Consider the following 25843-nt stretch of genomic DNA (forward strand, 5'->3'; position numbering starts at 1 on the left):
TGTCATATTTTTTAACAAATGGGGCTTGGCCTTTTAGCTCAAAATAGGCTTTATAACTAATAGTTTAAACAAATGTATAGAAATAAAAACTGTAATATTAATTATTTTAAAATAATTTTCAATGACAATTGATGGTCATATTTCTGCTGACTAATTTGGAAAGAGTTAAGGTACAAAATCCACAAGAAGTCAGGATGGCCGAGCGGTCTAAGGCGCTGCGTTCAGGTCGCAGTCTCTCTTGGAGGCGTGGGTTCAAATCCCACTTCTGACATCACCTTTTCGTTTCATGAAACTATACAGATTCCCTTCAGTTATTGATTAGATGGGGCTCAAACCAAACTTAGCAATGGGCCTTAAAAAACCTGATCCCAAAGTTATGACTACCTGGGAGTTTTTGGGGTGAATCTGAAATTGTCATCTATAAACGGAACTCTAGGATTGTGAAATAGGTTTTATGTGCATATGTTAGCTGTCTTGGCACCATAAAAATACTATGGGCGGTGAATGGGGAGGATTATTTCACCTCTTTGTGTTCTCTTTCCCTATTAGGTAAGATTCCACATCCTATGGGGCTGTTCTGGGAGATTTCTATAAACTGAATTGCAGGTAAGTCTAATTTCATATTTGTTTACCTCATTCCTCAATAGACCATAACAGTACTTAATAAACAAAAGCTGAAAAAGTAGGTAATCATAGATTAAAAAGTCTGAAATGCGCATGCGATACTGACATCTAAGTTTCAGCACATTTTGGGACAAACGTTTTCACATTGAAAGTTAACAATCATTAAAATATTTTCTCTAAATTTTTGTCTCCTTTTTTGCTCCAATTATTTGCATCTAATATCAAATAAAACTTGATGTAACATTATGCATGCACATTGTGTTTTATGTGCAACCATCACCTGTCTCATAAACACAGGGTTAGAATGAACATGATGAATAGAGTCAAATTGGAAATGTAAAAAAATCTGTCAAAATTGCATTTTTTTTCTACTCATTCACAAAGAGTTAATGAAAGTTATTAAACATGTACAACAAAATGGCAGGAGTTTCAAATAGAAATCATGCTGCAAAAACTAGTCAAAGCAAAAATAAAAATATACATTTTCAGGGGTTTCGCTTGACATTTGCCGAGTGTCAAACACTCCTAAAGTTGTTTGTGTTTGGCCGAAATAGCTCAGTTGGGAGAGCGTTAGACTGAAGATCTAAAGGTCCCTGGTTCGATCCCGGTTTTTGGCAACATAATTTTTCTTCACTGTTTACATTTTAAGGAGAAAATGAACAAAGCACATGGGCTGATTATTATTATTATTATTATACATTTTTATAGCGCCATTTATTCCATGGCGCTTTACATGTGAATACGGGGCAAATATACGGGGCTGATGACTGAAAGAAAATGAAAAAAAGGCCTAAAAATCTTAACTATCTACAGAAAATAAAATGTTGAAAAGATGAGAAATGGGAGCTTTTCCTTTTGAGCAAATTATTATTTTTTTTAATTTTTCCTCTATTTTGTTTATTTCCATTTCACTAAGCTGTAAGAGGATTTAATGGGAACCGGATAGCTGATACAGGCATCATGTATCAGACACTAGCTGAATGATTTCAGCCATGTATGTTTGACTATGAAATGCTGTGGTGTATATGGATTCATTGTGAGAAGTAATTTCTAAAATGGGGTCACTTTGGGGGGGGGGTTTCTGCTGTTTTTGGTACATTTGGTACTCTGAAAATTTTACCGCAAACTATTCTTGCAAAATCTGCATTCCAAAACCCGAATGGTGCTCTTATTTTCAAAGCCCTGCTGTGTGGCCAAATGGTAGTTTCTGAAGAAATATGATGCATCACCGCATTTTGTGAGAAATCTAACATTTCTAACATCCTAACAAAATAAAAGGAGGTTTGAAAATTAATGCTGACAAAAAGTACACACATGAAAAATGCTATTTATTAATGTTTTTGTGTGTTGCGACAAGTTGGTTTAAGGGTATAAGCAGTCAAAGAATAAAAATGACTAATATTTCAAAATTTTAAGCAAACTTTAGATATTTTCACAGAAAAAAACTAAAAGTTTATTGACCTAAATTTACAGTTAATGTAAAGTACAATGTGTCACAAAAAACACTTTCAGAATTACGGGGATATGTAGAAGCATTCCAGAGTTATTACTGCATAAGGTGATACATGTCATATTTTTTAACAAATGGGGCTTGGCCTTTTAGCTCAAAATAGGCTTTATAACTAATAGTTTAAACAAATGTATAGAAATAAAAACTGTAATATTAATTATTTTAAAATAATTTTCAATGACAATTGATGGTCATATTTCTGCTGACTAATTTGGAAAGAGTTAAGGTACAAAATCCACAAGAAGTCAGGATGGCCGAGCGGTCTAAGGCGCTGCGTTCAGGTCGCAGTCTCTCTTGGAGGCGTGGGTTCAAATCCCACTTCTGACATCACCTTTTCGTTTCATGAAACTATACAGATTCCCTTCAGTTATTGATTAGATGGGGCTCAAACCAAACTTAGCAATGGGCCTTAAAAAACCTGATCCCAAAGTTATGACTACCTGGGAGTTTTTGGGGTGAATCTGAAATTGTCATCTATAAACGGAACTCTAGGATTGTGAAATAGGTTTTATGTGCATATGTTAGCTGTCTTGGCACCATAAAAATACTATGGGCGGTGAATGGGGAGGATTATTTCACCTCTTTGTGTTCTCTTTCCCTATTAGGTAAGATTCCACATCCTATGGGGCTGTTCTGGGAGATTTCTATAAACTGAATTGCAGGTAAGTCTAATTTCATATTTGTTTACCTCATTCCTCAATAGACCATAACAGTACTTAATAAACAAAAGCTGAAAAAGTAGGTAATCATAGATTAAAAAGTCTGAAATGCGCATGCGATACTGACATCTAAGTTTCAGCACATTTTGGGACAAACGTTTTCACATTGAAAGTTAACAATCATTAAAATATTTTCTCTAAATTTTTGTCTCCTTTTTTGCTCCAATTATTTGCATCTAATATCAAATAAAACTTGATGTAACATTATGCATGCACATTGTGTTTTATGTGCAACCATCACCTGTCTCATAAACACAGGGTTAGAATGAACATGATGAATAGAGTCAAATTGGAAATGTAAAAAAATCTGTCAAAATTGCATTTTTTTTCTACTCATTCACAAAGAGTTAATGAAAGTTATTAAACATGTACAACAAAATGGCAGGAGTTTCAAATAGAAATCATGCTGCAAAAACTAGTCAAAGCAAAAATAAAAATATACATTTTCAGGGGTTTCGCTTGACATTTGCCGAGTGTCAAACACTCCTAAAGTTGTTTGTGTTTGGCCGAAATAGCTCAGTTGGGAGAGCGTTAGACAGAAGATCTAAAGGTCCCTGGTTCGATCCCGGGTTTCGGCAACATAATTTTTCTTCACTGTTTACATTTTAAGGAGAAAATGAACAAAGCACATGGGCTGATTATTATTATTATTATTATACATTTTTATAGCGCCATTTATTCCATGGCGCTTTACATGTGAATACGGGGCAAATATACGGGGCTGATGACTGAAAGAAAATGAAAAAAAGGCCTAAAAATCTTAACTATCTACAGAAAATAAAATGTTGAAAAGATGAGAAATGGGAGCTTTTCCTTTTGAGCAAATTATTATTTTTTTTAATTTTTCCTCTATTTTGTTTATTTCCATTTCACTAAGCTGTAAGAGGATTTAATGGGAACCGGATAGCTGATACAGGCATCATGTATCAGACACTAGCTGAATGATTTCAGCCATGTATGTTTGACTATGAAATGCTGTGGTGTATATGGATTCATTGTGAGAAGTAATTTCTAAAATGGGGTCACTTTGGGGGGGGTTTCTGCTGTTTTTGGTACATTTGGTACTCTGAAAATTTTACCGCAAACTATTCTTGCAAAATCTGCATTCCAAAACCCGAATGGTGCTCTTATTTTCAAAGCCCTGCTGTGTGGCCAAATGGTAGTTTCTGAAGAAATATGATGCATCACCGCATTTTGTGAGAAATCTAACATTTCTAACATCCTAACAAAATAAAAGGAGGTTTGAAAATTAATGCTGACAAAAAGTACACACATGAAAAATGCTATTTATTAATGTTTTTGTGTGTTGCGACAAGTTGGTTTAAGGGTATAAGCAGTCAAAGAATAAAAATGACTAATATTTCAAAATTTTAAGCAAACTTTAGATATTTTCACAGAAAAAAACTAAAAGTTTATTGACCTAAATTTACAGTTAATGTAAAGTACAATGTGTCACAAAAAACACTTTCAGAATTACGGGGATATGTAGAAGCATTCCAGAGTTATTACTGCATAAGGTGATACATGTCATATTTTTTAACAAATGGGGCTTGGCCTTTTAGCTCAAAATAGGCTTTATAACTAATAGTTTAAACAAATGTATAGAAATAAAAACTGTAATATTAATTATTTTAAAATAATTTTCAATGACAATTGATGGTCATATTTCTGCTGACTAATTTGGAAAGAGTTAAGGTACAAAATCCACAAGAAGTCAGGATGGCCGAGCGGTCTAAGGCGCTGCGTTCAGGTCGCAGTCTCTCTTGGAGGCGTGGGTTCAAATCCCACTTCTGACATCACCTTTTCGTTTCATGAAACTATACAGATTCCCTTCAGTTATTGATTAGATGGGGCTCAAACCAAACTTAGCAATGGGCCTTAAAAAACCTGATCCCAAAGTTATGACTACCTGGGAGTTTTTGGGGTGAATCTGAAATTGTCATCTATAAACGGAACTCTAGGATTGTGAAATAGGTTTTATGTGCATATGTTAGCTGTCTTGGCACCATAAAAATACTATGGGCGGTGAATGGGGAGGATTATTTCACCTCTTTGTGTTCTCTTTCCCTATTAGGTAAGATTCCACATCCTATGGGGCTGTTCTGGGAGATTTCTATAAACTGAATTGCAGGTAAGTCTAATTTCATATTTGTTTACCTCATTCCTCAATAGACCATAACAGTACTTAATAAACAAAAGCTGAAAAAGTAGGTAATCATAGATTAAAAAGTCTGAAATGCGCATGCGATACTGACATCTAAGTTTCAGCACATTTTGGGACAAACGTTTTCACATTGAAAGTTAACAATCATTAAAATATTTTCTCTAAATTTTTGTCTCCTTTTTTGCTCCAATTATTTGCATCTAATATCAAATAAAACTTGATGTAACATTATGCATGCACATTGTGTTTTATGTGCAACCATCACCTGTCTCATAAACACAGGGTTAGAATGAACATGATGAATAGAGTCAAATTGGAAATGTAAAAAAATCTGTCAAAATTGCATTTTTTTTCTACTCATTCACAAAGAGTTAATGAAAGTTATTAAACATGTACAACAAAATGGCAGGAGTTTCAAATAGAAATCATGCTGCAAAAACTAGTCAAAGCAAAAATAAAAATATACATTTTCAGGGGTTTCGCTTGACATTTGCCGAGTGTCAAACACTCCTAAAGTTGTTTGTGTTTGGCCGAAATAGCTCAGTTGGGAGAGCGTTAGACTGAAGATCTAAAGGTCCCTGGTTCGATCCCGGGTTTCGGCAACATAATTTTTCTTCACTGTTTACATTTTAAGGAGAAAATGAACAAAGCACATGGGCTGATTATTATTATTATTATTATACATTTTTATAGCGCCATTTATTCCATGGCGCTTTACATGTGAATACGGGGCAAATATACGGGGCTGATGACTGAAAGAAAATGAAAAAAAGGCCTAAAAATCTTAACTATCTACAGAAAATAAAATGTTGAAAAGATGAGAAATGGGAGCTTTTCCTTTTGAGCAAATTATTATTTTTTTTAATTTTTCCTCTATTTTGTTTATTTCCATTTCACTAAGCTGTAAGAGGATTTAATGGGAACCGGATAGCTGATACAGGCATCATGTATCAGACACTAGCTGAATGATTTCAGCCATGTATGTTTGACTATGAAATGCTGTGGTGTATATGGATTCATTGTGAGAAGTAATTTCTAAAATGGGGTCACTTTGGGGGGGGGTTTCTGCTGTTTTTGGTACATTTGGTACTCTGAAAATTTTACCGCAAACTATTCTTGCAAAATCTGCATTCCAAAACCCGAATGGTGCTCTTATTTTCAAAGCCCTGCTGTGTGGCCAAATGGTAGTTTCTGAAGAAATATGATGCATCACCGCATTTTGTGAGAAATCTAACATTTCTAACATCCTAACAAAATAAAAGGAGGTTTGAAAATTAATGCTGACAAAAAGTACACACATGAAAAATGCTATTTATTAATGTTTTTGTGTGTTGCGACAAGTTGGTTTAAGGGTATAAGCAGTCAAAGAATAAAAATGACTAATATTTCAAAATTTTAAGCAAACTTTAGATATTTTCACAGAAAAAAACTAAAAGTTTATTGACCTAAATTTACAGTTTATGTAAAGTACAATGTGTCACAAAAAACACTTTCAGAATTACGGGGATATGTAGAAGCATTCCAGAGTTATTACTGCATAAGGTGATACATGTCATATTTTTTAACAAATGGGGCTTGGCCTTTTAGCTCAAAATAGGCTTTATAACTAATAGTTTAAACAAATGTATAGAAATAAAAACTGTAATATTAATTATTTTAAAATAATTTTCAATGACAATTGATGGTCATATTTCTGCTGACTAATTTGGAAAGAGTTAAGGTACAAAATCCACAAGAAGTCAGGATGGCCGAGCGGTCTAAGGCGCTGCGTTCAGGTCGCAGTCTCTCTTGGAGGCGTGGGTTCAAATCCCACTTCTGACATCACCTTTTCGTTTCATGAAACTATACAGATTCCCTTCAGTTATTGATTAGATGGGGCTCAAACCAAACTTAGCAATGGGCCTTAAAAAACCTGATCCCAAAGTTATGACTACCTGGGAGTTTTTGGGGTGAATCTGAAATTGTCATCTATAAACGGAACTCTAGGATTGTGAAATAGGTTTTATGTGCATATGTTAGCTGTCTTGGCACCATAAAAATACTATGGGCGGTGAATGGGGAGGATTATTTCACCTCTTTGTGTTCTCTTTCCCTATTAGGTAAGATTCCACATCCTATGGGGCTGTTCTGGGAGATTTCTATAAACTGAATTGCAGGTAAGTCTAATTTCATATTTGTTTACCTCATTCCTCAATAGACCATAACAGTACTTAATAAACAAAAGCTGAAAAAGTAGGTAATCATAGATTAAAAAGTCTGAAATGCGCATGCGATACTGACATCTAAGTTTCAGCACATTTTGGGACAAACGTTTTCACATTGAAAGTTAACAATCATTAAAATATTTTCTCTAAATTTTTGTCTCCTTTTTTGCTCCAATTATTTGCATCTAATATCAAATAAAACTTGATGTAACATTATGCATGCACATTGTGTTTTATGTGCAACCATCACCTGTCTCATAAACACAGGGTTAGAATGAACATGATGAATAGAGTCAAATTGGAAATGTAAAAAAATCTGTCAAAATTGCATTTTTTTTCTACTCATTCACAAAGAGTTAATGAAAGTTATTAAACATGTACAACAAAATGGCAGGAGTTTCAAATAGAAATCATGCTGCAAAAACTAGTCAAAGCAAAAATAAAAATATACATTTTCAGGGGTTTCGCTTGACATTTGCCGAGTGTCAAACACTCCTAAAGTTGTTTGTGTTTGGCCGAAATAGCTCAGTTGGGAGAGCGTTAGACTGAAGATCTAAAGGTCCCTGGTTCGATCCCGGGTTTCGGCAACATAATTTTTCTTCACTGTTTACATTTTAAGGAGAAAATGAACAAAGCACATGGGCTGATTATTATTATTATTATTATACATTTTTATAGCGCCATTTATTCCATGGCGCTTTACATGTGAATACGGGGCAAATATACGGGGCTGATGACTGAAAGAAAATGAAAAAAAGGCCTAAAAATCTTAACTATCTACAGAAAATAAAATGTTGAAAAGATGAGAAATGGGAGCTTTTCCTTTTGAGCAAATTATTATTTTTTTTAATTTTTCCTCTATTTTGTTTATTTCCATTTCACTAAGCTGTAAGAGGATTTAATGGGAACCGGATAGCTGATACAGGCATCATGTATCAGACACTAGCTGAATGATTTCAGCCATGTATGTTTGACTATGAAATGCTGTGGTGTATATGGATTCATTGTGAGAAGTAATTTCTAAAATGGGGTCACTTTGGGGGGGGGTTTCTGCTGTTTTTGGTACATTTGGTACTCTGAAAATTTTACCGCAAACTATTCTTGCAAAATCTGCATTCCAAAACCCGAATGGTGCTCTTATTTTCAAAGCCCTGCTGTGTGGCCAAATGGTAGTTTCTGAAGAAATATGATGCATCACCGCATTTTGTGAGAAATCTAACATTTCTAACATCCTAACAAAATAAAAGGAGGTTTGAAAATTAATGCTGACAAAAAGTACACACATGAAAAATGCTATTTATTAATGTTTTTGTGTGTTGCGACAAGTTGGTTTAAGGGTATAAGCAGTCAAAGAATAAAAATGACTAATATTTCAAAATTTTAAGCAAACTTTAGATATTTTCACAGAAAAAAACTAAAAGTTTATTGACCTAAATTTACAGTTAATGTAAAGTACAATGTGTCACAAAAAACACTTTCAGAATTACGGGGATATGTAGAAGCATTCCAGAGTTATTACTGCATAAGGTGATACATGTCATATTTTTTAACAAATGGGGCTTGGCCTTTTAGCTCAAAATAGGCTTTATAACTAATAGTTTAAACAAATGTATAGAAATAAAAACTGTAATATTAATTATTTTAAAATAATTTTCAATGACAATTGATGGTCATATTTCTGCTGACTAATTTGGAAAGAGTTAAGGTACAAAATCCACAAGAAGTCAGGATGGCCGAGCGGTCTAAGGCGCTGCGTTCAGGTCGCAGTCTCTCTTGGAGGCGTGGGTTCAAATCCCACTTCTGACATCACCTTTTCGTTTCATGAAACTATACAGATTCCCTTCAGTTATTGATTAGATGGGGCTCAAACCAAACTTAGCAATGGGCCTTAAAAAACCTGATCCCAAAGTTATGACTACCTGGGAGTTTTTGGGGTGAATCTGAAATTGTCATCTATAAACGGAACTCTAGGATTGTGAAATAGGTTTTATGTGCATATGTTAGCTGTCTTGGCACCATAAAAATACTATGGGCGGTGAATGGGGAGGATTATTTCACCTCTTTGTGTTCTCTTTCCCTATTAGGTAAGATTCCACATCCTATGGGGCTGTTCTGGGAGATTTCTATAAACTGAATTGCAGGTAAGTCTAATTTCATATTTGTTTACCTCATTCCTCAATAGACCATAACAGTACTTAATAAACAAAAGCTGAAAAAGTAGGTAATCATAGATTAAAAAGTCTGAAATGCGCATGCGATACTGACATCTAAGTTTCAGCACATTTTGGGACAAACGTTTTCACATTGAAAGTTAACAATCATTAAAATATTTTCTCTAAATTTTTGTCTCCTTTTTTGCTCCAATTATTTGCATCTAATATCAAATAAAACTTGATGTAACATTATGCATGCACATTGTGTTTTATGTGCAACCATCACCTGTCTCATAAACACAGGGTTAGAATGAACATGATGAATAGAGTCAAATTGGAAATGTAAAAAAATCTGTCAAAATTGCATTTTTTTTCTACTCATTCACAAAGAGTTTATGAAAGTTATTAAACATGTACAACAAAATGGCAGGAGTTTCAAATAGAAATCATGCTGCAAAAACTAGTCAAAGCAAAAATAAAAATATACATTTTCAGGGGTTTCGCTTGACATTTGCCGAGTGTCAAACACTCCTAAAGTTGTTTGTGTTTGGCCGAAATAGCTCAGTTGGGAGAGCGTTAGACTGAAGATCTAAAGGTCCCTGGTTCGATCCCGGGTTTCGGCAACATAATTTTTCTTCACTGTTTACATTTTAAGGAGAAAATGAACAAAGCACATGGGCTGATTATTATTATTATACATTTTTATAGCGCCATTTATTCCATGGCGCTTTACATGTGAATAAGGGGCAAATATACGGGGCTGATGACTGAAAGAAAATGAAAAAAAGGCCTAAAAATCTTAACTATCTACAGAAAATAAAATGTTGAAAAGATGAGAAATGGGAGCTTTTCCTTTTGAGCAAATTATTATTTTTTTTAATTTTTCCTCTATTTTGTTTATTTCCATTTCACTAAGCTGTAAGAGGATTTAATGGGAACCGGATAGCTGATACAGGCATCATGTATCAGACACTAGCTGAATGATTTCAGCCATGTATGTTTGACTATGAAATGCTGTGGTGTATATGGATTCATTGTGAGAAGTAATTTCTAAAATGGGGTCACTTTGGGGGGGGGTTTCTGCTGTTTTTGGTACATTTGGTACTCTGAAAATTTTACCGCAAACTATTCTTGCAAAATCTGCATTCCAAAACCCGAATGGTGCTCTTATTTTCAAAGCCCTGCTGTGTGGCCAAATGGTAGTTTCTGAAGAAATATGATGCATCACCGCATTTTGTGAGAAATCTAACATTTCTAACATCCTAACAAAATAAAAGGAGGTTTGAAAATTAATGCTGACAAAAAGTACACACATGAAAAATGCTATTTATTAATGTTTTTGTGTGTTGCGACAAGTTGGTTTAAGGGTATAAGCAGTCAAAGAATAAAAATGACTAATATTTCAAAATTTTAAGCAAACTTTAGATATTTTCACAGAAAAAAACTAAAAGTTTATTGACCTAAATTTACAGTTAATGTAAAGTACAATGTGTCACAAAAAACACTTTCAGAATTACGGGGATATGTAGAAGCATTCCAGAGTTATTACTGCATAAGGTGATACATGTCATATTTTTTAACAAATGGGGCTTGGCCTTTTAGCTCAAAATAGGCTTTATAACTAATAGTTTAAACAAATGTATAGAAATAAAAACTGTAATATTAATTATTTTAAAATAATTTTCAATGACAATTGATGGTCATATTTCTGCTGACTAATTTGGAAAGAGTTAAGGTACAAAATCCACAAGAAGTCAGGATGGCCGAGCGGTCTAAGGCGCTGCGTTCAGGTCGCAGTCTCTCTTGGAGGCGTGGGTTCAAATCCCACTTCTGACATCACCTTTTCGTTTCATGAAACTATACAGATTCCCTTCAGTTATTGATTAGATGGGGCTCAAACCAAACTTAGCAATGGGCCTTAAAAAACCTGATCCCAAAGTTATGACTACCTGGGAGTTTTTGGGGTGAATCTGAAATTGTCATCTATAAACGGAACTCTAGGATTGTGAAATAGGTTTTATGTGCATATGTTAGCTGTCTTGGCACCATAAAAATACTATGGGCGGTGAATGGGGAGGATTATTTCACCTCTTTGTGTTCTCTTTCCCTATTAGGTAAGATTCCACATCCTATGGGGCTGTTCTGGGAGATTTCTATAAACTGAATTGCAGGTAAGTCTAATTTCATATTTGTTTACCTCATTCCTCAATAGACCATAACAGTACTTAATAAACAAAAGCTGAAAAAGTAGGTAATCATAGATTAAAAAGTCTGAAATGCGCATGCGATACTGACATCTAAGTTTCAGCACATTTTGGGACAAACGTTTTCACATTGAAAGTTAACAATCATTAAAATATTTTCTCTAAATTTTTGTCTCCTTTTTTGCTCCAATTATTTGCATCTAATATCAAATAAAACTTGATGTAACATTATGCATGCACAATGTGTTTTATGTGCAACCATCACCTGTCTCATAAACACAGGGTTAGAATGAACATGATGAATAGAGTCAAATTGGAAATGTAAAAAAATCTGTCAAAATTGCATTTTTTTTCTACTCATTCACAAAGAGTTAATGAAAGTTATTAAACATGTACAACAAAATGGCAGGAGTTTCAAATAGAAATCATGCTGCAAAAACTAGTCAAAGCAAAAATAAAAATATACATTTTCAGGGGTTTCGCTTGACATTTGCCGAGTGTCAAACACTCCTAAAGTTGTTTGTGTTTGGCCGAAATAGCTCAGTTGGGAGAGCGTTAGACTGAAGATCTAAAGGTCCCTGGTTCGATCCCGGGTTTCGGCAACATAATTTTTCTTCACTGTTTACATTTTAAGGAGAAAATGAACAAAGCACATGGGCTGATTATTATTATTATACATTTTTATAGCGCCATTTATTCCATGGCGCTTTACATGTGAATACGGGGCAAATATACGGGGCTGATGACTGAAAGAAAATGAAAAAAAGGCCTAAAAATCTTAACTATCTACAGAAAATAAAATGTTGAAAAGATGAGAAATGGGAGTTTTTCCTTTTGAGCAAATTATTATTTTTTTTAATTTTTCCTCTATTTTGTTTATTTCCATTTCACTAAGCTGTAAGAGGATTTAATGGGAACCGGATAGCTGATACAGGCATCATGTATCAGACACTAGCTGAATGATTTCAGCCATGTATGTTTGACTATGAAATGCTGTGGTGTATATGGATTCATTGTGAGAAGTAATTTCTAAAATGGGGTCACTTTGGGGGGGGGTTTCTGCTGTTTTTGGTACATTTGGTACTCTGAAAATTTTACCGCAAACTATTCTTGCAAAATCTGCATTCCAAAACCCGAATGGTGCTCTTATTTTCAAAGCCCTGCTGTGTGGCCAAATGGTAGTTTCTGAAGAAATATGATGCATCACCGCATTGTGTGAGAAATCTAACATTTCTAACATCCTAACAAAATAAAAGGAGGTTTGAAAATTAATGCTGACAAAAAGTACACACATGAAAAATGCTATTTATTAATGTTTTTGTGTGTTGCGACAAGTTGGTTTAAGGGTATAAGCAGTCAAAGAATAAAAATGACTAATATTTCAAAATTTTAAGCAAACTTTAGATATTTTCACAGAAAAAAACTAAAAGTTTATTGACCTAAATTTACAGTTAATGTAAAGTACAATGTGTCACAAAAAACACTTTCAGAATTACGGGGATATGTAGAAGCATTCCAGAGTTATTACTGCATAAGGTGATACATGTCATATTTTTTAACAAATGGGGCTTGGCCTTTTAGCTCAAAATAGGCTTTATAACTAATAGTTTAAACAAATGTATAGAAATAAAAACTGTAATATTAATTATTTTAAAATAATTTTCAATGACAATTGATGGTCATATTTCTGCTGACTAATTTGGAAAGAGTTAAGGTACCAAATCCACAAGAAGTCAGGATGGCCGAGCGGTCTAAGGCGCTGCGTTCAGGTCGCAGTCTCTCTTGGAGGCGTGGGTTCAAATCCTACTTCTGACATCACCTTTTCGTTTCATGAAACTATACAGATTCCCTTCAGTTATTGATTAGATGGGGCTCAAACCAAACTTAGCAATGGGCCTTAAAAAACCTGATCCCAAAGTTATGACTACCTGGGAGTTTTTGGGGTGAATCTGAAATTGTCATCTATAAACGGAACTCTAGGATTGTGAAATAGGTTTTATGTGCATATGTTAGCTGTCTTGGCACCATAAAAATACTATGGGCGGTGAATGGGGAGGATTATTTCACCTCTTTGTGTTCTCTTTCCCTATTAGGTAAGATTCCACATCCTATGGGGCTGTTCTGGGAGATTTCTATAAACTGAATTGCAGGTAAGTCTAATTTCATATTTGTTTACCTCATTCCTCAATAAACCATAACAGTACTTAATAAACAAAAGCTGAAAAAGTAGGTAATCATAGATTAAAAAGTCTGAAATGCGCATGCGATACTGACATCTAAGTTTCAGCACATTTTGGGACAAACGTTTTCACATTGAAAGTTAACAATCATTAAAATATTTTCTCTAAATTTTTGTCTCCTTTTTTGCTCCAATTATTTCCATCTAATATCAAATAAAACTTGATGTAACATTATGCATGCACATTGTGTTTTATGTGCAACGATTACCTCTCTCATAAACACATGGTTAGAATGAACGTGATGAATAGAGTCAAATTGGAAATGTAAAAAAATCTGTCAAAATTGCATTTTTTTTCTACTCATTCACAAAGAGTTAATGAAAGTTATTAAACATGTACAACAAAATGGCAGGAGTTTCAAATAGAAATCATGCTGCAAAAACTAGTCAAAGCAAAAATAAAAATATACATTTTCAGGGGTTTCGCTTGACATTTGCCGAGTGTCAAACACTCCTAAAGTTGTTTGTGTTTGGCCGAAATAGCTCAGTTGGGAGAGCGTTAGACTGAAGATCTAAAGGTCCCTGGTTCGATCACGGGTTTCGGCAACATAATTTTTCTTCACTGTTTACATTTTAAGGAGAAAATGAACAAAGCACATGGGCTGATTATTATTATTATACATTTTTATAGCGCCATTTATTCCATGGCGCTTTACATGTGAATAGGGGGCAAATATACGGGGCTGATGACTGAAAGAAAATGAAAAAAAGGCCTAAAAATCTTAACTATCTACAGAAAATAAAATGTTGAAAAGATGAGAAATGGGAGCTTTTCCTTTTGAGCAAATTATTATTTTTTTTAATTTTTCCTCTATTTTGTTTATTTCCATTTCACTAAGCTGTAAGAGGATTTAATGGGAACCGGATAGCTGATACAGGCATCATGTATCAGACACTAGCTGAATGATTTCAGCCATGTATGTTTGACTATGAAATGCTGTGGTGTATATGGATTCATTGTGAGAAGTAATTTCTAAAATGGGGTCACTTTGGGGGGGGTTTCTGCTGTTTTTGGTACATTTGGTACTCTGAAAATTTTACCGCAAACTATTCTTGCAAAATCTGCATTCCAAAACCCGAATGGTGCTCTTATTTTCAAAGCCCTGCTGTGTGGCCAAATGGTAGTTTCTGAAGAAATATGATGCATCACCGCATTTTGTGAGAAATCTAACATTTCTAACATCCTAACAAAATAAAAGGAGGTTTGAAAATTAATGCTGACAAAAAGTACACACATGAAAAATGCTATTTATTAATGTTTTTGTGTGTTGCGACAAGTTGGTTTAAGGGTATAAGCAGTCAAAGAATAAAAATGACTAATATTTCAAAATTTTAAGCAAACTTTAGATATTTTCACAGAAAAAAACTAAAAGTTTATTGACCTAAATTTACAGTTAATGTAAAGTACAATGTGTCACAAAAAACACTTTCAGAATTACGGGGATATGTAGAAGCATTCCAGAGTTATTACTGCATAAGGTGATACATGTCATATTTTTTAACAAATGGGGCTTGGCCTTTTAGCTCAAAATAGGCTTTATAACTAATAGTTTAAACAAATGTATAGAAATAAAAACTGTAATATTAATTATTTTAAAATAATTTTCAATGACAATTGATGGTCATATTTCTGCTGACTAATTTGGAAAGAGTTAAGGTACAAAATCCACAAGAAGTCAGGATGGCCGAGCGGTCTAAGGCGCTGCGTTCAGGTCGCAGTCTCTCTTGGAGGCGTGGGTTCAAATCCCACTTCTGACATCACCTTTTCGTTTCATGAAACTATACAGATTCCCTTCAGTTATTGATTAGATGGGGCTCAAACCAAACTTAGCACTGGCCTTAAAAAACCTGACCCCAAAGTTATGACTACCTGGGAGTTTTTGGGGTGAATCTGAAATTGTCATCTATAAACGGAACTCTAGGATTGTGAAATAGGTTTTATGTGCATATGTTAGCTGTCTTGGCACCATAAAAATACTATGGGCGGTGAATGGGGAGGATTATTTCACCTCTTTGTGTTCTCTTTCCCTATTAGGTAAGATTCCACATCCTATGGGGCTGTTCTGGGAGATTTCTATAAACTGAATTGCAGGTAAGTCTAATTTCTTATTTGTTTACCTCATTCCTCAATAGACCATAACAGTACTTAATAAACAAAAGCTGAAAAAGTAGGTAATCATAGATTAAAAAGTCTGAAATGCGCATGCGATACTGACATCTAAGTTTCAGCACATTTTGGGACAAACGTTTTCACATTGAAAGTTAACAATCATTAAAATATTTTCTCTAAATTTTTGTCTCCTTTTTTGCTCCAATTATTTGCATCTAATATCAAATAAAACTTGATGTAACATTATGCATGCACATTGTGTTTTATGTGCAACCATCACCTGTCTCATAAACACAGGGTTAGAATGAACATGATGAATAGAGTCAAATTGGAAATGTAAAAAAATCTGTCAAAATTGCATTTTTTTTCTACTCATTCACAAAGAGTTAATGAAAGTTATTAAACATGTACAACAAAATGGCAGGAGTTTCAAATAGAAATCATGCTGCAAAAACTAGTCAAAGCAAAAATAAAAATATACATTTTCAGGGGTTTCGCTTGACATTTGCCGAGTGTCAAACACTCCTAAAGTTGTTTGTGTTTGGCCGAAATAGCTCAGTTGGGAGAGCGTTAGACTGAAGATCTAAAGGTCCCTGGTTCGATCCCGGGTTTCGGCAACATAATTTTTCTTCACTGTTTACATTTTAAGGAGAAAAAGAACAAAGCACATGGGCTGATGACTTAAAGAAAATGAAAAAAAGCCTAAAAATCTTAACTATCTACAGAAAATAAAATGTTGAAAAGATGAGAAATGGGAGCTTTTCCTTTTAAGCAAATTATTATTTTTTTTAATTTTTCCTCTATTTTGTTTATTTCCATTTCACTAAGCAGTAAGAGGATTTAATGGGAACCGGATAGCTGATACAGGCATCATGTATCAGACACTAGCTGAATGATTTCAGCCATGTATGTTTGACTATGAAATGCTGTGGTGTATATGGATTCATTGTGAGAAGTAATTTCTAAAATGGGGTCACTTTGGGGGGGGTTTCTGCTGTTTTTGGTACATTTGGTACTCTGAAAATTTTACCGCAAACTATTCTTGCAAAATCTGCATTCCAAAACCCGAATGGTGCTCTTATTTTCAAAGCCCTGCTGTGTGGCCAAATGGTAGTTTCTGAAGAAATATGATGCATCACCGCATTTTGTGAGAAATCTAACATTTCTAACATCCTAACAAAATAAAAGGAGGTTTGAAAATTAATGCTGACAAATAGTACACACATGAAAAATGCTATTTATTAATGTTTTTGTGTGTTGCGACAAGTTGGTTTAAGGGTATAAGCAGTCAAAGAATAAAAATGACTAATATTTCAAAATTTTAAGCAAACTTTAGATATTTTCACAGAAAAAAACTAAAAGTTTATTGACCTAAATTTACAGTTAATGTAAAGTACAATGTGTCACAAAAAACACTTTCAGAATTACGGGGATATGTAGAAGCATTCCAGAGTTATTACTGCATAAGGTGATACATGTCATATTTTTTAACAAATGGGGCTTGACCTTTTAGCTCAAAATAGGCTTTATAACTAATAGTTTAAACAAATGTATAGAAATAAAAACTGTAATATTAATTATTTTAAAATAATTTTCAATGACAATTGATGGTCATATTTCTGCTGACTAATTTGGAAAGAGTTAAGGTACAAAATCCACAAGAAGTCAGGATGGCCGAGCGGTCTAAGGCGCTGCGTTCAGGTCGCAGTCTCTCTTGGAGGCGTGGGTTCAAATCCCACTTCTGACATCACCTTTTCGTTTCATGAAACTATACAGATTCCCTTCAGTTATTGATTAGATGGGGCTCAAACCAAACTTAGCAATGGGCCTTAAAAAACCTCATCCCAAAGTTATGACTACCTGGGAGTTTTTGGGGTGAATCTGAAATTGTCATCTATAAACGGAACTCTAGGATTGTGAAATAGGTTTTATGTGCATATGTTAGCTGTCTTGGCACCATAAAAATACTATGGGCGGTGAATGGGGAGGATTATTTCACCTCTTTGTGTTCTCTTTCCCTATTAGGTCGGAGATTCCACATCCTATGGGGCTATTCTGGGAGATTTCTATAAACTGAATTGCAGGTAAGTCTAATTTCATATTTGTTTACCTCATTCCTCAATAGACCATAACAGTACTTAATAAACAAAAGCTGAAAAAGTAGGTAATCATAGATTAAAAATTCTGAAATGCGCATGCGATACTGACATCTAAGTTTCAGCACATTTTGGGACAAACGTTTTCACATTGAAAGTTAACAATCATTAAAATATTTTCTCTAAATTTTTGTCTCCTTTTTTGCTCCAATTATTTCCATCTAATATCAAATAAAACTTGATGTAACATTATGCATGCACATTGTGTTTTATGTGCAACCATCACCTGTCTCATAAACACAGGGTTAGAATGAACATGATGAATAGAGTCAAATTGGAAATGTAAAAAAATCTGTCAAAATTGCATTTTTTTTCTACTCATTCACAAAGAGTTAATGAAAGTTATTAAACATGTACAACAAAATGGCAGGAGTTTCAAATAGAAATCATGCTGCAAAAACTAGTCAAAGCAAAAATAAAAATATACATTTTCAGGGGTTTCGCTTGACATTTGCCGAGTGTCAAACACTCCTAAAGTTGTTTGTGTTTGGCCGAAATAGCTCAGTTGGGAGAGCGTTAGACTGAAGATCTAAAGGTCCCTGGTTCGATCCCGGGTTTCGGCAACATAATTTTTCTTCACTGTTTACATTTTAAGGAGAAAATGAACAAAGCACATGGGCTGATTATTATTATTATTATTATACATTTTTATAGCGCCATTTATTCCATGGCGCTTTACATGTGAATACGGGGCAAATATACGGGGCTGATGACTGAAAGAAAATGAAAAAAAGGCCTAAAAATCTTAACTATCTACAGAAAATAAAATGTTGAAAAGATGAGAAATGGGAGCTTTTCCTTTTGAGCAAATTATTATTTTTTTTAATTTTTCCTCTATTTTGTTTATTTCCATTTCACTAAGCTGTAAGAGGATTTAATGGGAACCGGATAGCTGATACAGGCATCATGTATCAGACACTAGCTGAATGATTTCAGCCATGTATGTTTGACTATGAAATGCTGTGGTGTATATGGATTCATTGTGAGAAGTAATTTCTAAAATGGGGTCACTTTGGGGGGGGGGTTCTGCTGTTTTTGGTACATTTGGTACTCTGAAAATTTTACCGCAAACTATTCTTGCAAAATCTGCATTCCAAAACCCGAATGGTGCTCTTATTTTCAAAGCCCTGCTGTGTGGCCAAATGGTAGTTTCTGAAGAAATATGATGCATCACCGCATTTTGTGAGAAATCTAACATTTCTAACATCCTAACAAAATAAAAGGAGGTTTGAAAATTAATGCTGACAAAAAGTACACACATGAAAAATGCTATTTATTAATGTTTTTGTGCGTTGCGACAAGTTGGTTTAAGGGTATAAGCAGTCAAAGAATAAAAATGACTAATATTTCAAAATTTTAAGCAAACTTTAGATATTTTCACAGAAAAAAACTAAAAGTTTATTGACCTAAATTTACAGTTAATGTAAAGTACAATGTGTCACAAAAAACACTTTCAGAATTATGGGGATATGTAGAAGCATTCCAGAGTTATTACTGCATATGGTGATACATGTCATATTTTTTAACAAATGGGGCTTGGCCTTTTAGCTCAAAATAGGCTTTATAACTAATAGTTTAAACAAATGTATAGAAATAAAAACTGTAATATTAATTATTTTAAAATAATTTTCAATGACAATTGATGGTCATATTTCTGCTGACTAATTTGGAAAGAGTTAAGGTACAAAATCCACAAGAAGTCAGGATGGCCGAGCGGTCTAAGGCGCTGCGTTCAGGTCGCAGTCTCTCTTGGAGGCGTGGGTTCAAATCCCACTTCTGACATCACCTTTTCGTTTCATGAAACTATACAGATTCCCTTCAGTTATTGATTAGATGGGGCTCAAACCAAACTTAGCAATGGGCCTTAAAAAACCTGATCCCAAAGTTATGACTACCTGGGAGTTTTTGGGGTGAATCTGAAATTGTCATCTATAAACGGAACTCTAGGATTGTGAAATAGGTTTTATGTGCATATGTTAGCTGTCTTGGCACCATAAAAATACTATGGGCGGTGAATGGGGAGGATTATTTCACCTCTTTGTGTTCTCTTTCCCTATTAGGTAAGATTCCACATCCTATGGGGCTGTTCTGGGAGATTTCTATAAACTGAATTGCAGGTAAGTCTAATTTCATATTTGTTTACCTCATTCCTCAATAGACCATAACAGTACTTAATAAACAAAAGCTGAAAAAGTAGGTAATCATAGATTAAAAATTCTGAAATGCGCATGCGATACTGACATCTAAGTTTCAGCACATTTTGGGACAAACGTTTTCACATTGAAAGTTAACAATCATTAAAATATTTTCTCTAAATTTTTGTCTCCTTTTTTGCTCCAATTATTTGCATCTAATATCAAATAAAACTTGATGTAACATTATGCATGCACATTGTGTTTTATGTGCAACGATTACCTCTCTCATAAACACATGGTTAGAATGAACGTGATGAATAGAGTCAAATTGGAAATGTAAAAAAATCTGTCAAAATTGCATTTTTTTTCTACTCATTCACAAAGAGTTAATGAAAGTAATTAAACATGTACAACAAAATGGCAGGAGTTTCAAATAGAAATCATGCTGCAAAAACTAGTCAAAGCAAAAATAAAAATATACATTTTCAGGGGTTTTGCTTGACATTTGCCGAGTGTCAAACACTCCTAAAGTTGTTTGTGTTTGGCCGAAATAGCTCAGTTGGGAGAGCGTTAGACTGAAGATCTAAAGGTCCCTGGTTCGATCCCGGGTTTTGGCAACATAATTTTTCTTCACTGTTTACATTTTAAGGAGAAAAAGAACAAAGCACATGGGCTGATGACTTAAAGAAAATGAAAAAAGGCCTAAAAATCTTAACTATCTACAGAAAATAAAATGTTGAAAAGATGAGAAATGGGAGCTTTTCCTTTTAAGCAAATTATTATTTTTTTTAATTTTTCCTCTATTTTGTTTATTTCCATTTCACTAAGCTGTAAGAGGATTTAATGGGAACCGGATAGCTGATACAGGCATCATGTATCAGACACTAGCTGAATGATTTCAGCCATGTATGTTTGACTATGAAATGCTGTGGTGTATATGGATTCATTGTGAGAAGTAATTTCTAAAATGGGGTCACTTTGGGGGGGGTTTCTGCTGTTTTTGGTACATTTGGTACTCTGAAAATTTTACCGCAAACTATTCTTGCAAAATCTGCATTCCAAAACCCGAATGGTGCTCTTATTTTCAAAGCCCTGCTGTGTGGCCAAATGGTAGTTTCTGAAGAAATATGATGCATCACCGCATTTTGTGAGAAATCTAACATTTCTAACATCCTAACAAAATAAAAGGAGGTTTGAAAATTAATGCTGACAAAAAGTACACACATGAAAAATGCTATTTATTAATGTTTTTGTGTGTTGCGACAAGTTGGTTTAAGGGTATAAGCAGTCAAAGAATAAAAATGACTAATATTTCAAAATTTTAAGCAAACTTTAGATATTTTCACAGAAAAAAACTAAAAGTTTATTGACCTAAATTTACAGTTAATGTAAAGTACAATGTGTCACAAAAAACACTTTCAGAATTATGGGGATATGTAGAAGCATTCCAGAGTTATTACTGCATAAGGTGATACATGTCATATTTTTTAACAAATGGGGCTTGGCCTTTTAGCTCAAAATAGGCTTTATAACTAATAGTTTAAACAAATGTATAGAAATAAAAACTGTAATATTAATTATTTTAAAATAATTTTCAATGACAATTGATGGTCATATTTCTGCTGACTAATTTGGAAAGAGTTAAGGTACCAAATCCACAAGAAGTCAGGATGGCCGAGCGGTCTAAGGCGCTGCGTTCAGGTCGCAGTCTCTCTTGGAGGCGTGGGTTCAAATCCCACTTCTGACATCACCTTTTCGTTTCATGAAACTATACAGATTCCCTTCAGTTATTGATTAGATGGGGCTCAAACCAAACTTAGCAATGGGCCTTAAAAAACCTGATCCCAAAGTTATGACTACCTGGGAGTTTTTGGGGTGAATCTGAAATTGTCATCTATAAACGGAACTCTAGGATTGTGAAATAGGTTTTATGTGCATATGTTAGCTGTCTTGGCACCATAAAAATACTATGGGCGGTGAATGGGGAGGATTATTTCACCTCTTTGTGTTCTCTTTCCCTATTAGGTAAGATTCCACATCCTATGGGGCTGTTCTGGGAGATTTCTATAAACTGAATTGCAGGTAAGTCTAATTTCATATTTGTTTACCTCATTCCTCAATAGACCATAACAGTACTTAATAAACAAAAGCTGAAAAAGTAGGTAATCATAGATTAAAAATTCTGAAATGCGCATGCGATACTGACATCTAAGTTTCAGCACATTTTGGGACAAACGTTTTCACATTGAAAGTTAACAATCATTAAAATATTTTCTCTAAATTTTTGTCTCCTTTTTTGCTCCAATTATTTGCATCTAATATCAAATAAAACTTGATGTAACATTATGCATGCACATTGTGTTTTATGTGCAACGATTACCTCTCTCATAAACACATGGTTAGAATGAACGTGATGAATAGAGTCAAATTGGAAATGTAAAAAAATCTGTCAAAATTGCATTTTTTTTCTACTCATTCACAAAGAGTTAATGAAAGTTATTAAACATGTACAACAAAATGGCAGGAGTTTCAAATAGAAATCATGCTGCAAAAACTAGTCAAAGCAAAAAAAAAAATATACATTTTCAGGGGTTTTGCTTGACATTTGCCGAGTGTCAAACACTCCTAAAGTTGTTTGTGTTTGGCCGAAATAGCTCAGTTGGGAGAGCGTTAGACTGAAGATCTAAAGGTCCCTGGTTCGATCCCGGGTTTCGGCAACATAATTTTTCTTCACTGTTTACATTTTAAGGAGAAAAAGAACAAAGCACATGGGCTGATGACTTAAAGAAAATGAAAAAAGGCCTAAAAATCTTAACTATCTACAGAAAATAAAATGTTGAAAAGATGAGAAATGGGAGCTTTTCCTTTTAAGCAAATTATTATTTTTTTTAATTTTTCCTCTATTTTGTTTATTTCCATTTCACTAAGCTGTAAGAGGATTTAATGGGAACCGGATAGCTGATACAGGCATCATGTATCAGACACTAGCTGAATGATTTCAGCCATGTATGTTTGACTATGAAATGCTGTGGTGTATATGGATTCATTGTGAGAAGTAATTTCTAAAATGGGGTCACTTTGGGGGGGGTTTCTGCTGTTTTTGGTACATTTGGTACTCTGAAAATTTTACCGCAAACTATTCTTGCAAAATCTGCATTCCAAAACCCGAATGGTGCTCTTATTTTCAAAGCCCTGCTGTGTGGCCAAATGGTAGTTTCTGAAGAAATATGATGCATCACCGCATTTTGTGAGAAATCTAACATTTCTAACATCCTAACAAAATAAAAGGAGGTTTGAAAATTAATGCTGACAAAAAGTACACACATGAAAAATGCTATTTATTAATGTTTTTGTGTGTTGCGACAAGTTGGTTTAAGGGTATAAGCAGTCAAAGAATAAAAATGACTAATATTTCAAAATTTTAAGCAAACTTTAGATATTTTCACAGAAAAAAACTAAAAGTTTATTGACCTAAATTTACAGTTAATGTAAAGTACAATGTGTCACAAAAAACACTTTCAGAATTACGGGGATATGTAGAAGCATTCCAGAGTTATTACTGCATAAGGTGATACATGTCATATTTTTTAACAAATGGGGCTTGGCCTTTTAGCTCAAAATAGGCTTGATAACTAATAGTTTAAACAAATGTATAGAAATAAAAACTGTAATATTAATTATTTTAAAATGATTTTCAATGACAATTGATGGTCATATTTCTGCTGACTAATTTGGAAAGAGTTAAGGTACCAAATCCACAAGAAGTCAGGATGGCCGAGCGGTCTAAGGCGCTGCGTTCAGGTCGCAGTCTCTCTTGGAGGCGTGGGTTCAAATCCCACTTCTGACATCACCTTTTCGTTTCATGAAACTATACAGATTCCCTTCAGTTATTGATTAGATGGGGCTCAAACCAAACTTAGCAATGGGCCTTAAAAAACCTGATCCCAAAGTTATGACTACCTGGGAGTTTTTGGGGTGAATCTGAAATTGTCATCTATAAACGGAACTCTAGGATTGTGAAATAGGTTTTATGTGCATATGTTAGCTGTCTTGGCACCATAAAAATACTATGGGCGGTGAATGGGGAGGATTATTTCATCTCTTTGTGTTCTCTTTCCCTATTAGGTCGGAGATTCCACATCCTATGGGCTGTTCTGGGAGATTTCTATAAACTGAATTGCAGGTAAGTCTAATTTCATATTTGTTTACCTCATTCCTCAATAGACCATAACAGTACTTAATAAACAAAAGCTGAAAAAGTAGGTAATCATAGATTAAAAAGTCTGAAATGCGCATGCGATACTGACATCTAAGTTTCAGCACATTTTGGGACAAACGTTTTCACATTGAAAGTTAACAATCATTAAAATATTTTCTCTAAATTTTTGTCTCCTGTTTTGCTCCAATTATTTGCATCTAATATCAAATAAAACTTGATGTAACATTATTCATGCACATTGTGTTTTATGTGCAACCATCACCTGTCTCATAAACACAGGGTTAGAATGAACGTGATGAATAGAGTCAAATTGGAAATGTAAAAAAATCTGTCAAAATTGCATTTTTTTTCTACTCATTCACAAAGAGTTAATGAAAGTTATTAAACATGTACAACAAAATGGCAGGAGTTTCAAATAGAAATCATGCTGCAAAAACTAGTCAAAGCAAAAATAAAAATATACATTTTCAGGGGTTTCGCTTGACATTTGCCGAGTGTCAAACACTCCCAAAGTTGTTTGCGTTTGGCCGAAATAGCTCAGTTGGGAGAGCGTTAGACTGAAGATCTAAAGGTTCCTGGTTTAATCCCGGGTTTTGGCAACATAATTGTTCTTCACTGTTTACATTTTAAGGAGAAAATGAACAAAGCACATGGGCTGATGACTTAAAGAAAATGAAAAAAGGCCTAAAAATCTTAACTATCTACAGAAAATAAAATGTTGAAAAGATGAGAAATGGGAGCTTTTCCTTTTGAGCAAATTATTATTTTTTTAAAATTTTTCCTCTATTTTGTTTATTTCCATTTCACTAAGCTGTAAGAGGATTTAATGGGAACCGGATAGCTGATACAGGCATCATGTATCAGACACTAGCTGAATGATTTCAGCCATGTATGTTTGACTATGAAATGCTGTGGTGTATATGAATTCATTGTGAGAAGTAATTTCTAAAATGGGGTCACTTTGGGGGGGGGGGGGTTTCTGTTGTTTTGGTACGTTTGGTACTCTGAAAATTTTACCGCAAACTATTCTTGCAAAATCTGCATTCCACAACCCGAATAGTGCTCTTATTTTCAAAGCCCTGCTGTGTGGCCAAATGGTAGTTTCTGAAGAAATATGATGCATCACCGCATTTTGTGAAAAATCTAACATTTCTAACATCCTAACAAAATAAAAGGAGGTTTGAAAATTAATGCTGACAAAAAGTACACACATGAAAAATGCTATTTATTAATGTTTTTGTGTGTTGTGACAAGTTGGTTTAAGGGTATAAGCAGTCAAAAAATAAAACTGACTAATATTTCAAAATTTTAAGCAAACTTTAGATATTTTCACAGAAAAAAACTAAAAGTTTATTGACCTAAATTTACAGTTAATGTAAAGTACAATGTGTCACAAAAAACACTTT

General features: G+C 34.1%; 24 non-coding genes across 24 annotated transcripts; all 24 read left to right on the forward strand.

The window, feature by feature from the left end:
• Positions 1-188: 188 nt before the first annotated feature.
• Positions 189-271, forward strand: TRNAL-CAG (transfer RNA leucine (anticodon CAG)). The gene has a single exon. It is a non-coding gene; the product is annotated as a tRNA-Leu (tRNA).
• Positions 272-1168: 897 nt separating this feature from the next.
• TRNAF-GAA (transfer RNA phenylalanine (anticodon GAA)) lies at positions 1169-1241 on the forward strand. Its single transcript has one exon. It is a non-coding gene; the product is annotated as a tRNA-Phe (tRNA).
• A 1137-nt stretch (positions 1242-2378) lies between these two features.
• On the forward strand, positions 2379-2461 carry TRNAL-CAG (transfer RNA leucine (anticodon CAG)). Its single transcript has one exon. It is a non-coding gene; the product is annotated as a tRNA-Leu (tRNA).
• An 897-nt stretch (positions 2462-3358) lies between these two features.
• Positions 3359-3431, forward strand: TRNAF-GAA (transfer RNA phenylalanine (anticodon GAA)). The gene has a single exon. It is a non-coding gene; the product is annotated as a tRNA-Phe (tRNA).
• A 1135-nt stretch (positions 3432-4566) lies between these two features.
• Positions 4567-4649, forward strand: TRNAL-CAG (transfer RNA leucine (anticodon CAG)). The gene has a single exon. It is a non-coding gene; the product is annotated as a tRNA-Leu (tRNA).
• Positions 4650-5546: 897 nt separating this feature from the next.
• On the forward strand, positions 5547-5619 carry TRNAF-GAA (transfer RNA phenylalanine (anticodon GAA)). Its single transcript has one exon. It is a non-coding gene; the product is annotated as a tRNA-Phe (tRNA).
• A 1136-nt stretch (positions 5620-6755) lies between these two features.
• TRNAL-CAG (transfer RNA leucine (anticodon CAG)) lies at positions 6756-6838 on the forward strand. Its single transcript has one exon. It is a non-coding gene; the product is annotated as a tRNA-Leu (tRNA).
• An 897-nt stretch (positions 6839-7735) lies between these two features.
• Positions 7736-7808, forward strand: TRNAF-GAA (transfer RNA phenylalanine (anticodon GAA)). The gene has a single exon. It is a non-coding gene; the product is annotated as a tRNA-Phe (tRNA).
• Positions 7809-8944: 1136 nt separating this feature from the next.
• On the forward strand, positions 8945-9027 carry TRNAL-CAG (transfer RNA leucine (anticodon CAG)). The gene has a single exon. It is a non-coding gene; the product is annotated as a tRNA-Leu (tRNA).
• Positions 9028-9924: 897 nt separating this feature from the next.
• On the forward strand, positions 9925-9997 carry TRNAF-GAA (transfer RNA phenylalanine (anticodon GAA)). The gene has a single exon. It is a non-coding gene; the product is annotated as a tRNA-Phe (tRNA).
• Positions 9998-11127: 1130 nt separating this feature from the next.
• TRNAL-CAG (transfer RNA leucine (anticodon CAG)) lies at positions 11128-11210 on the forward strand. Its single transcript has one exon. It is a non-coding gene; the product is annotated as a tRNA-Leu (tRNA).
• An 897-nt stretch (positions 11211-12107) lies between these two features.
• TRNAF-GAA (transfer RNA phenylalanine (anticodon GAA)) lies at positions 12108-12180 on the forward strand. The gene has a single exon. It is a non-coding gene; the product is annotated as a tRNA-Phe (tRNA).
• Positions 12181-13310: 1130 nt separating this feature from the next.
• TRNAL-CAG (transfer RNA leucine (anticodon CAG)) lies at positions 13311-13393 on the forward strand. The gene has a single exon. It is a non-coding gene; the product is annotated as a tRNA-Leu (tRNA).
• An 897-nt stretch (positions 13394-14290) lies between these two features.
• Positions 14291-14363, forward strand: TRNAF-GAA (transfer RNA phenylalanine (anticodon GAA)). Its single transcript has one exon. It is a non-coding gene; the product is annotated as a tRNA-Phe (tRNA).
• Positions 14364-15492: 1129 nt separating this feature from the next.
• Positions 15493-15575, forward strand: TRNAL-CAG (transfer RNA leucine (anticodon CAG)). Its single transcript has one exon. It is a non-coding gene; the product is annotated as a tRNA-Leu (tRNA).
• Positions 15576-16471: 896 nt separating this feature from the next.
• TRNAF-GAA (transfer RNA phenylalanine (anticodon GAA)) lies at positions 16472-16544 on the forward strand. Its single transcript has one exon. It is a non-coding gene; the product is annotated as a tRNA-Phe (tRNA).
• A 1047-nt stretch (positions 16545-17591) lies between these two features.
• On the forward strand, positions 17592-17674 carry TRNAL-CAG (transfer RNA leucine (anticodon CAG)). The gene has a single exon. It is a non-coding gene; the product is annotated as a tRNA-Leu (tRNA).
• An 899-nt stretch (positions 17675-18573) lies between these two features.
• On the forward strand, positions 18574-18646 carry TRNAF-GAA (transfer RNA phenylalanine (anticodon GAA)). Its single transcript has one exon. It is a non-coding gene; the product is annotated as a tRNA-Phe (tRNA).
• Positions 18647-19782: 1136 nt separating this feature from the next.
• TRNAL-CAG (transfer RNA leucine (anticodon CAG)) lies at positions 19783-19865 on the forward strand. The gene has a single exon. It is a non-coding gene; the product is annotated as a tRNA-Leu (tRNA).
• An 897-nt stretch (positions 19866-20762) lies between these two features.
• Positions 20763-20835, forward strand: TRNAF-GAA (transfer RNA phenylalanine (anticodon GAA)). The gene has a single exon. It is a non-coding gene; the product is annotated as a tRNA-Phe (tRNA).
• Positions 20836-21882: 1047 nt separating this feature from the next.
• Positions 21883-21965, forward strand: TRNAL-CAG (transfer RNA leucine (anticodon CAG)). The gene has a single exon. It is a non-coding gene; the product is annotated as a tRNA-Leu (tRNA).
• Positions 21966-22862: 897 nt separating this feature from the next.
• Positions 22863-22935, forward strand: TRNAF-GAA (transfer RNA phenylalanine (anticodon GAA)). The gene has a single exon. It is a non-coding gene; the product is annotated as a tRNA-Phe (tRNA).
• A 1047-nt stretch (positions 22936-23982) lies between these two features.
• TRNAL-CAG (transfer RNA leucine (anticodon CAG)) lies at positions 23983-24065 on the forward strand. Its single transcript has one exon. It is a non-coding gene; the product is annotated as a tRNA-Leu (tRNA).
• Positions 24066-24963: 898 nt separating this feature from the next.
• TRNAF-GAA (transfer RNA phenylalanine (anticodon GAA)) lies at positions 24964-25036 on the forward strand. The gene has a single exon. It is a non-coding gene; the product is annotated as a tRNA-Phe (tRNA).
• The last annotated feature ends 807 nt before the right edge of the window (positions 25037-25843 follow it).

This window comes from Ranitomeya imitator, chromosome 10 (genome assembly GCF_032444005.1).
Source record: "Ranitomeya imitator isolate aRanImi1 chromosome 10, aRanImi1.pri, whole genome shotgun sequence".
NCBI lineage: Eukaryota > Metazoa > Chordata > Amphibia > Anura > Dendrobatidae > Ranitomeya > Ranitomeya imitator.